The sequence below is a fragment of the Medicago sativa genome, chromosome 2, assembly GCF_051527215.1.
Source record: "Medicago sativa cultivar Bolivia chromosome 2, Bolivia_mono, whole genome shotgun sequence".
NCBI classification, from domain to species: Eukaryota; Viridiplantae; Streptophyta; class Magnoliopsida; order Fabales; family Fabaceae; genus Medicago; species Medicago sativa.
The window spans coordinates 85,052,425-85,062,999 of record NC_140750.1 but is presented as its reverse complement, the minus strand read 5'-3'; positions in this window follow the sequence as shown (position 1 = coordinate 85,062,999).

Genomic DNA, 10,575 nt, shown 5'->3' with positions numbered 1-10,575 from the left:
GTTTTCGACCCTTTTTTATAAGGAAGGCCATAATGTGGCCGATTTGCATTGAATCTTAGCGTGTGACAATTCGTTGGATAGGTAAACAACATAACTATGACTTCCATGGGATATTTTTGCATTCTCTAAAAATTCGGCCAAAATGGAGGTTAAGAAAATCTCCTCGTTAATTTAGGGCATTACTCGTTTTCGACCCATTTTTACTAGGAAGGCCATAAAGTGGCCGATTTGTATTGAATCTTAGCATGTGACAATTCGTTGGATAGGTAAACAAAATAACTACGACTTCCATGGGATATTTTTGCATTCTCTAAAAATTCAGCCAAAATGGAGGTTAAGAAAATCTCCTCGTTAATTTGGGACATTACTCGTTTTCGACCCTTTTAGGAAGGCCATAATGTGGCCGATTTGCATTGAATCTTAGCGTGTGACAATTCGTTGGATAGGTAAACAACATAACTATGACTTCCATGGGATATTTTTGCATTCTCTAAAAATTCAGCCAAAATGGGGGTTAAGAAAATATCCTCGTTAATTTAGGACATTACTCGTTTTCGACCCTTTTTTAGTAGGAAGGCCATAATGTGGCCGATTTGCATTGAATCTTAGCGTGTGACAATTCGTTGGATAGGTAAACAACATAACTACGACTTCCATGGGATATTTTTGCATTCTCTAAAAATTCAGCCAAAATGGGGGTTAAGAAAATATCCTCGTTAATTTGGGACATTACTCGTTTTCGACCCTTTTTTCGTAGGAAGGCCATAATGTAGCCGATTTGCATTGAATCTTAGCGTGTGACAATTCGTTGGATAGGTAAACAACATAACTACGACTTCCATGGGATATTTTTGCATTCTCTAAAAATTCGGCCAAAATGGAGGTCAAGAAAATCTCCTCGTTAATTTAGGACATTACTCGTTTTCGACCCTTTTTTATAAGGAAGGCCATAAAGTGGCCGGTTTGTATTGAATCTTAGCATGGGACAATTTGTTGGATAGGTAAACAACATAGCTACGACTTCCATGGGATATTTTTGCATTTTTTAAAAATTCAGCCAAAATGGAGGTTAAGAAAATCTCCTCGTTAATTTGGGACATTACTCGTTTTCGACCCTTTTTTACTAGGAAGGCCATAATGTGGCCGATTTGCATTGAATCTTAGCGTGTGACAATTCGTTGGATAGGTAAACAACATAACTACGACTTCCATGGGATATTTTTGCATTCTCTAAAAATTCGGCCAAAATGGAGGTCAAGAAAATCTCCTCGTTAATTTAGGACATTACTCGTGTTCGACCCTTTTTTATAAGGAAGGCCATAAAGTGGCCGGTTTGTATTGAATCTTAGCATGGGACAATTTGTTGGATAGGTAAACAACATAGCTACGACTTCCATGGGATATTTTTGCATTTTTTAAAAATTCAGCCAAAATGGAGGTTAAGAAAATCTCCTCGTTAATTTGGGACATTACTCGTTTTCGACCCTTTTTTACTAGGAAGGCCATAATGTGGCCGATTTGCATTGAATCTTAGCGTGTGACAATTCGTTGGATAGGTAAACAACATAACTACGACTTCCATGGGATATTTTTGCATTCTCTAAAAATTCGGCCAAAATGGAGGTCAAGAAAATCTCCTCGTTAATTTAGGACATTACTCGTTTTCGACCCTTTTTTATAAGGAAGGCCATAATGTGGCCGATTTGCATTGAATCTTAGCGTGTGACAATTCGTTGGATAGGTAAACAACATAACTATGACTTCCATGGGATATTTTTGCATTCTCTAAAAATTCGGCCAAAATGGAGGTTAAGAAAATCTCCTCGTTAATTTAGGGCATTACTCGTTTTCGACCCATTTTTACTAGGAAGGCCATAAAGTGGCCGATTTGTATTGAATCTTAGCATGTGAAAATTCGTTGGATAGGTAAACAAAATAACTACGACTTCCATGGGATATTTTTGCATTCTCTAAAAATTCAGCCAAAATGGAGGTTAAGAAAATCTCCTCGTTAATTTGGGACATTACTCGTTTTCGACCCTTTTAGGAAGGCCATAATGTGGCCGATTTGCATTGAGTCTTAGCGTGTGACAATTCGTTGGATAGGTAAACAACATAACTACGACTTCCATGGGATATTTTTGCATTCTCTAAAAATTCGGCCAAAATGGAGGTCAAGAAAATCTCCTCGTTAATTTAGGACATTACTCGTTTTCGACCCTTTTTTTATAAGGAAGGCCATAAAGTGACCGGTTTGTATTGAATCTTAGCATGGGACAATTCGTTGGATAGGTAAACAACATAGCTACGACTTCCATGGGATATTTTTGCATTTTTTAAAAATTCAGCCAAAATGGAGGTTAAGAAAATCTCCTCGTTAATTTGGGACATTACTCGTTTTCGACCCTTTTTTACTAGGAAGGCCATAATGTGGCCGATTTGCATTGAATCTTAGCGTGTGACAATTCGTTGGATAGGTAAACAACATAACTATGACTTCCATGGGATATTTTTGCATTCTCTAAAAATTCAGCCAAAATGGGGGTTAAGAAAATATCCTCGTTAATTTAGGACATTACTCGTTTTCGACCCTTTTTTAGTAGGAAGGCCATAATGTGGCCGATTTGCATTGAATCTTAGCGTGTGACAATTCGTTGGATAGGTAAACAACATAACTACGACTTCCATGGGATATTTTTGCATTCTCTAAAAATTCAGCCAAAATGGGGGTTAAGAAAATATCCTCGTTAATTTGGGACATTACTCGTTTTCGACCCTTTTTTCGTAGGAAGGCCATAATGTAGCCGATTTGCATTGAATCTTAGCGTGTGACAATTCGTTGGATAGGTAAACAACATAACTACGACTTCCATGGGATATTTTTGCATTCTCTAAAAATTCGGCCAAAATGGAGGTCAAGAAAATCTCCTCGTTAATTTAGGACATTACTCGTTTTCGACCCTTTTTTATAAGGAAGGCCATAAAGTGGCCGGTTTGTATTGAATCTTAGCATGGGACAATTCGTTGGATAGGTAAACAACATAGCTACGACTTCCATGGGATATTTTTGCATTTTTTAAAAATTCAGCCAAAATGGAGGTTAAGAAAATCTCCTCGTTAATTTGGGACATTACTCGTTTTCGACCCTTTTTTACTAGGAAGGCCATAATGTGGCCGATTTGCATTGAATCTTAGCGTGTGACAATTCGTTGGATAGGTAAACAACATAACTATGACTTCCATGGGATATTTTTGCATTCTCTAAAAATTCAGCCAAAATGGGGGTTAAGAAAATATCCTCGTTAATTTGGGACATTACTCGTTTTAGACCCTTTTTTAGTAGGAAGGCCATAATGTGGCCGATTTGCATTGAATCTTAGCGTGTGACAATTCGTTGGATAGGTAAACAACATAACTATGACTTCCATGGGATATTTTTGCATTCTCTAAAAATTCGGCCAAAATGGAGGTCAAGAAAATCTCCTCGTTAATTTAGGACATTACTCGTTTTCGACCCTTTTTTATAAGGAAGGCCATAATGTGGCCGATTTGCATTGAATCTTAGCGTGTGACAATTCGTTGGATAGGTAAACAACATAACTATGACTTCCATGGGATATTTTTGCATTCTCTAAAAATTTGGCCAAAATGGAGGTTAAGAAAATCTCCTCGTTAATTTAGGGCATTACTCGTTTTCGACCCATTTTTACTAGGAAGGCCATAAAGTGGCCGATTTGTATTGAATCTTAGCATGTGACAATTCGTTGGATAGGTAAACAAAATAACTACGACTTCCATGGGATATTTTTGCATTCTCTAAAAATTCAGCCAAAATGGAGGTTAAGAAAATCTCCTCGTTAATTTGGGACATTACTCGTTTTCGACCCTTTTAGGAAGGCCATAATGTGGCCGATTTGCATTGAGTCTTAGCGTGTGACAATTCGTTGGATAGGTAAACAACATAACTACGACTTCCATGGGATATTTTTGCATTCTCTAAAAATTCGGCCAAAATGGAGGTCAAGAAAATCTCCTCGTTAATTTAGGACATTACTCGTTTTCGACCCTTTTTTATAAGGAAGGCCATAATGTGGCCGATTTGCATTGAATCTTAGCGTGTGACAATTCGTTGGATAGGTAAACAACATAACTATGACTTCCATGGGATATTTTTGCATTCTCTAAAAATTCGGCCAAAATGGAGGTTAAGAAAATCTCCTCGTTAATTTAGGGCATTACTCGTTTTCGACCCATTTTTACAAGGAAGGCCATAAAGTGGCCGATTTGTATTGAATCTTAGCATGTGACAATTCGTTGGATAGGTAAACAAAATAACTACGACTTCCATGGGATATTTTTGCATTCTCTAAAAATTCAGCCAAAATGGAGGTTAAAAAAATCTCCTCGTTAATTTGGGACATTACTCGTTTTCGACCCTTTTAGGAAGGCCATAATGTGGCCGATTTGCATTGAGTCTTAGCGTGTGACAATTCGTTGGATAGGTAAACAACATAACTACGACTTCCATGGGATATTTTTGCATTCTCTAAAAATTCGGCCAAAATGGAGGTCAAGAAAATCTCCTCGTTAATTTAGGACATTACTCGTTTTCGACCCTTTTTTTATAAGGAAGGCCATAAAGTGACCGGTTTGTATTGAATCTTAGCATGGGACAATTCGTTGGATAGGTAAACAACATAGCTACGACTTCCATGGGATATTTTTGCATTTTTTAAAAATTCAGCCAAAATGGAGGTTAAGAAAATCTCCTCGTTAATTTGGGACATTACTCGTTTTCGACCCTTTTTTACTAGGAAGGCCATAATGTGGCCGATTTGCATTGAATCTTAGCGTGTGACAATTCGTTGGATAGGTAAACAACATAACTAAGACTTCCATGGGGTATTTTTGCATTCTCTAAAAATTCAGCCAAAATGGGGGTTAAGAAAATATCCTCGTTAATTTAGGACATTACTCGTTTTCGACCCTTTTTTAGTAGGAAGGCCATAATGTGGCCGATTTGCATTGAATCTTAGCGTGTGACAATTCGTTGGATAGGTAAACAACATAACTACGACTTCCATGGGATATTTTTGCATTCTCTAAAAATTCGGCCAAAATGGAGGTCAAGAAAATCTCCTCGTTAATTTAGGACATTACTCATTTTCGACCCTTTTTTATAAGGAAGGCCATAATGTGGCCGATTTGCATTGAATCTTAGCGTGTGATAATTCGTTGGATAGGTAAACAACATAACTATGACTTCCATGGGATATTTTTGCATTCTCTAAAAATTCAGCCAAAATGGGGGTTAAGAAAATATCCTCGTTAATTTGGGACATTACTCGTTTTAGACCCTTTTTTAGTAGGAAGGCCATAATGTGGCCGATTTGCATTGAATCTTAGCGTGTGACAATTCGTTGGATAGGTAAACAACATAACTATGACTTCCATGGGATATTTTTGCATTCTCTAAAAATTCGGCCAAAATGGAGGTCAAGAAAATCTCCTCGTTAATTTAGGACATTACTCGTTTTCGACCCTTTTTTATAAGGAAGGCCATAATGTGGCCGATTTGCATTGAATCTTAGCGTGTGACAATTCGTTGGATAGGTAAACAACATAACTATGACTTCCATGGGATATTTTTGCATTCTCTAAAAATTTGGCCAAAATGGAGGTTAAGAAAATCTCCTCGTTAATTTAGGGCATTACTCGTTTTCGACCCATTTTTACTAGGAAGGCCATAAAGTGGCCGATTTGTATTGAATCTTAGCATGTGACAATTCGTTGGATAGGTAAACAACATAACTACGACTTCCATGGGATATTTTTGCATTCTCTAAAAATTCGGCCAAAATGGAGGTCAAGAAAATCTCCTCGTTAATTTAGGACATTACTCGTTTTCGACCCTTTTTTTATAAGGAAGGCCATAAAGTGACCGGTTTGTATTGAATCTTAGCATGGGACAATTCGTTGGATAGGTGAACAACATAGCTACGACTTCCATGGGATATTTTTGCATTTTTTAAAAATTCAGCCAAAATGGAGGTTAAGAAAATCTCCTCGTTAATTTGGGACATTACTCGTTTTCGACCCTTTTTTACTAGGAAGGCCATAATGTGGCCGATTTGCATTGAATCTTAGCGTGTGACAATTCGTTGGATAGGTAAACAACATAACTATGACTTCCATGGGATATTTTTGCATTCTCTAAAAATTCAGCCAAAATGGGGGTTAAGAAAATATCCTCGTTAATTTGGGACATTACTCGTTTTCGACCCTTTTTTAGTAGGAAGGCCATAATGTGGCCGATTTGCATTGAATCTTAGCGTGTGACAATTCGTTGGATAGGTAAACAACATAACTACGACTTCCATGGGATATTTTTGCATTCTCTAAAAATTCAGCCAAAATGGGGGTTAAGAAAATATCCTCGTTAATTTGGGACATTACTCGTTTTCGACCCTTTTTTCGTAGGAAGGCCATAATGTAGCCGATTTGCATTGAATCTTAGCGTGTGACAATTCGTTGGATAGGTAAACAACATAACTACGACTTCCATGGGATATTTTTGCATTCTCTAAAAATTCGGCCAAAATGGAGGTCAAGAAAATCTCCTCGTTAATTTAGGACATTACTCGTTTTCGACCCTTTTTTATAAGGAAGGCCATAAAGTGGCCGGTTTGTATTGAATCTTAGCATGGGACAATTCGTTGGATAGGTAAACAACATAGCTACGACTTCCATGGGATATTTTTGCATTTTTTAAAAATTCAGCCAAAATGGAGGTTAAGAAAATCTCCTCGTTAATTTGGGACATTACTCGTTTTCGACCCTTTTTTACTAGGAAGGCCATAATGTGGCCGATTTGCATTGAATCTTAGCGTGTGACAATTCGTTGGATAGGTAAACAACATAACTACGACTTCCATGGGATATTTTTGCATTCTCTAAAAATTCGGCCAAAATGGAGGTCAAGAAAATCTCCTCGTTAATTTAGGACATTACTCGTTTTCGACCCATTTTTACTAGGAAGGCCATAAAGTGGCCGATTTGTATTGAATCTTAGCATGTGACAATTCGTTGGATAGGTAAACAAAATAACTACGACTTCCATGGGATATTTTTGCATTCTCTAAAAATTCAGCCAAAATGGAGGTTAAGAAAATCTCCTCGTTAATTTGGGACATTACTCGTTTTCGACCCTTTTAGGAAGGCCATAATGTGGCCGATTTGCATTGAGTCTTAGCGTGTGACAATTCGTTGGATAGGTAAACAACATAACTACGACTTCCATGGGATATTTTTGCATTCTCTAAAAATTCAGCAAAAATGGGGGTTAAGAAAATCTCCTCGTTAATTTGGGACATTACTCGTTTTCGACCCTTTTTTAGTAGGAAGGCCATAATGTGGCCGATTTGCATTGAATCTTAGCGTGTGACAATTCGTTGGATAGGTAAACAACATAACTACGACTTCCATGGGATATTTTTGCATTCTCTAAAAATTCAGCCAAAATGGGGGTTAAGAAAATATCCTCGTTAATTTTTGACATTACTCGTTTTCGACCCTTTTTTAGTAGGAAGGCCATAATGTGGCCGATTTGCATTGAATCTTAGCGTGTGACAATTCGTTGGATAGGTAAACAACATAACTATGACTTCCATGGGATATTTTTGCATTCTCTAAAAATTCATTAAAAATGGGGGTTAAGAAAATCTCCTCGTTAATTTGGGACATTACTCGTTTTCGACCCTTTTTTAGTAGGAAGGCCATAATGTGGCCGATTTGCATTGAATCTTAGCGTGTGACAATTCGTTGGATAGGTAAACAACATAACAATGACTTCCATGGGATATTTTTGCATTCTCTAAAACTTCAGCCAAAATGGGGGTTAAGAAAATATCCTCGTTAATTTGGGACATTACTCGTTTTCGACACTTTTTTAGTTGGAAGGCCATAATGTGGCCGATTTGCATTGAATCTTAGCGTGTGACAATTCGTTGGATAGGTAAACAACATAACTATGACTTCCGTGGGATATTTTTGCATTCTCTAAAAATTCAGCCAAAATGGGGGTTAAAAAAATATCCTCGTTAATATGGGACATTACTCGTTTTCGACCCTTTTTTAGTAGGAAGGCCATAATGTGGCCGATTTGCATTGAATCTTAGCGTGTGACAATTCGTTGGATAGGTAAACAACATAACTACGACTTCCATGGGATATTTTTGCATTCTCTAAAAATTCAGCCAAAATGGGGGTTAAGAAAATATCCTCGTTAATTTTTGACATTACTCGTTTTCGACCTTTTTTTAGTAGGAAGGCCATAATGTGGCCGATTGGCATTGAATCTTAGCGTGTGACAATTCGTTGGATAGGTAAACAACATAACTATGACTTCCATGGGATATTTTTGCATTCTCTAAAAATTCAGCCAAAATGGGGGTTAAGAAAATATCCTCGTTAATTTGGGACATTACTCGTTTTCGACCCTTTTTTAGTAGGAAGGCCATAATGTGGCCGAGGTAAACAACATAACTATGACTTCCATGGGATATTTTTGCATTCTCTAAAAATTCAGCCAAAATGGGGGTTAAGAAAATATCCTCGTTAATTTGGGACATTACTCGTTTTCGACCCTTTTTTAGTAGGAAGGCCATAATGTGGCCGATTTGCATTGAATCTTAGCGTGTGACAATTCGTTGGATAGGTAAACAACATAACTACGACTTCCATGGGATATTTTTGCATTCTCTAAAAATTCAGCCAAAATGGGGGTTAAGAAAATATCCTCGTTAATTTTTGACATTACTCGTTTTCGACCTTTTTTTAGTAGGAAGGCCATAATGTGGCCGATTTGCATTGAATCTTAGCGTGTGACAATTCGTTGGATAGGTAAACAACATAACTATGACTTCCATGGGATATTTTTGCATTCTCTAAAAATTCAGCCAAAATGGGGGTTAAGAAAATATCCTCGTTAATTTGGGACATTACTCGTTTTCGACCCTTTTTTAGTAGGAAGGCCATAATGTGGCCGATTTGCATTGAATCTTAGCGTGTGACAATTCGTTGGATAGGTAAACAACATAACTACGACTTCCATGGGATATTTTTGCATTCTCTAAAAATTCAGCCAAAATGGGGGTTAAGAAAATATCCTCGTTAATTTGGGACATTACTCGTTTTCGACCCTTTTTTAGTAGGAAGGCCACAATGTGGCCGAGTTGCATTGAATCGTAGCGTGTGACAATTTGTTGGATAGGTAAACAACATAACTATGACTTCCATGGGATATTTTTGCATTCTCTAAAAATTCAGCCAAAATGGGGGTTAAGAAAATATCCTCGTTAATTTGGGACATTACTCGTTTTCGACCGTTTTTTAGTAGGAAGGCCATAATGTGGCCGATTTGCATTGAATCTTAGCGTGTGACAATTCGTTGGATAGGTAAACAACATAACTACGACTTCCATGGGATATTTTTGCATTCTCTAAAAATTCAGCCAAAATGGGGGTTAAGAAAATATCCTCGATAATTTTTGACATTACTCGTTTTCGACCCTTTTTTAGTAGGAAGGCCATAATGTGGCCGATTTGCATTGAATCTTAGCGTGTGACAATTCGTTGGATAGGTAAACAACATAACAATGACTTCCATGGGATATTTTTGCATTCTCTAAAAATTCAGCCAAAATGGGGGTTAAGAAAATATCCTCGTTAATTTGGGACATTACTCGTTTTCGACCCTTTTTTAGTAGGAAGGCCATAATGTGGCCGATTTGCATTGAATCTTAGCGTGTGATAATTCGCTGGATAGGTAAACAACATAACTATGACTTCCATGGGATATTTTTGCATTCTCTAAAAATTCAGCCAAAATGGGGGTTAAGAAAATCTCCTCGTTAATTTGGGACATTACTCGTTTTCGACCCTTTTGTAGTAGGAAGGCCATAATGTGGCCGATTTGCATTGAATCTTAGCGTGTGACAATTCGTTGGATAGGTAAACAACATAACTACGACTTCCATGGGATATTTTTGCATTCTCTAAAAATTCAGCCAAAATGGGGGTTAAGAAAATATCCTCGTTAATTTTTGACATTACTCGTTTTCGACCCTTTTTTAGTAGGAAGGCCATAATGTGGCCGATTTGCATTGAATCTTAGCGTGTGACAATTCGTTGGATAGGTAAACAACATAACTATGACTTCCATGGGATATTTTTGCATTCTCTAAAAATTCAGCCAAAATGGGGGTTAAGAAAATATCCTCGTTAATTTGGGACATTACTCGTTTTCGACCGTTTTTTAGTAGGAAGGCCATAATGTGGCCGATTTGCATTGAATCTTAGCGTGTGACAATTCGTTGGATAGGTAAACAACATAACTACGACTTCCATGGGATATTTTTGCATTCTCTAAAAAATCAGCCAAAATGGGGGTTAAGAAAATATCCTCGTTAATTTGGGACATTACTGGTTTTCGACCCTTTTTTAGTAGGAAGGCCATAATGTGGCCGAGTTGCATTGAATCTTAGCGTGTGACAATTCGTTGGATAGGTAAACAAC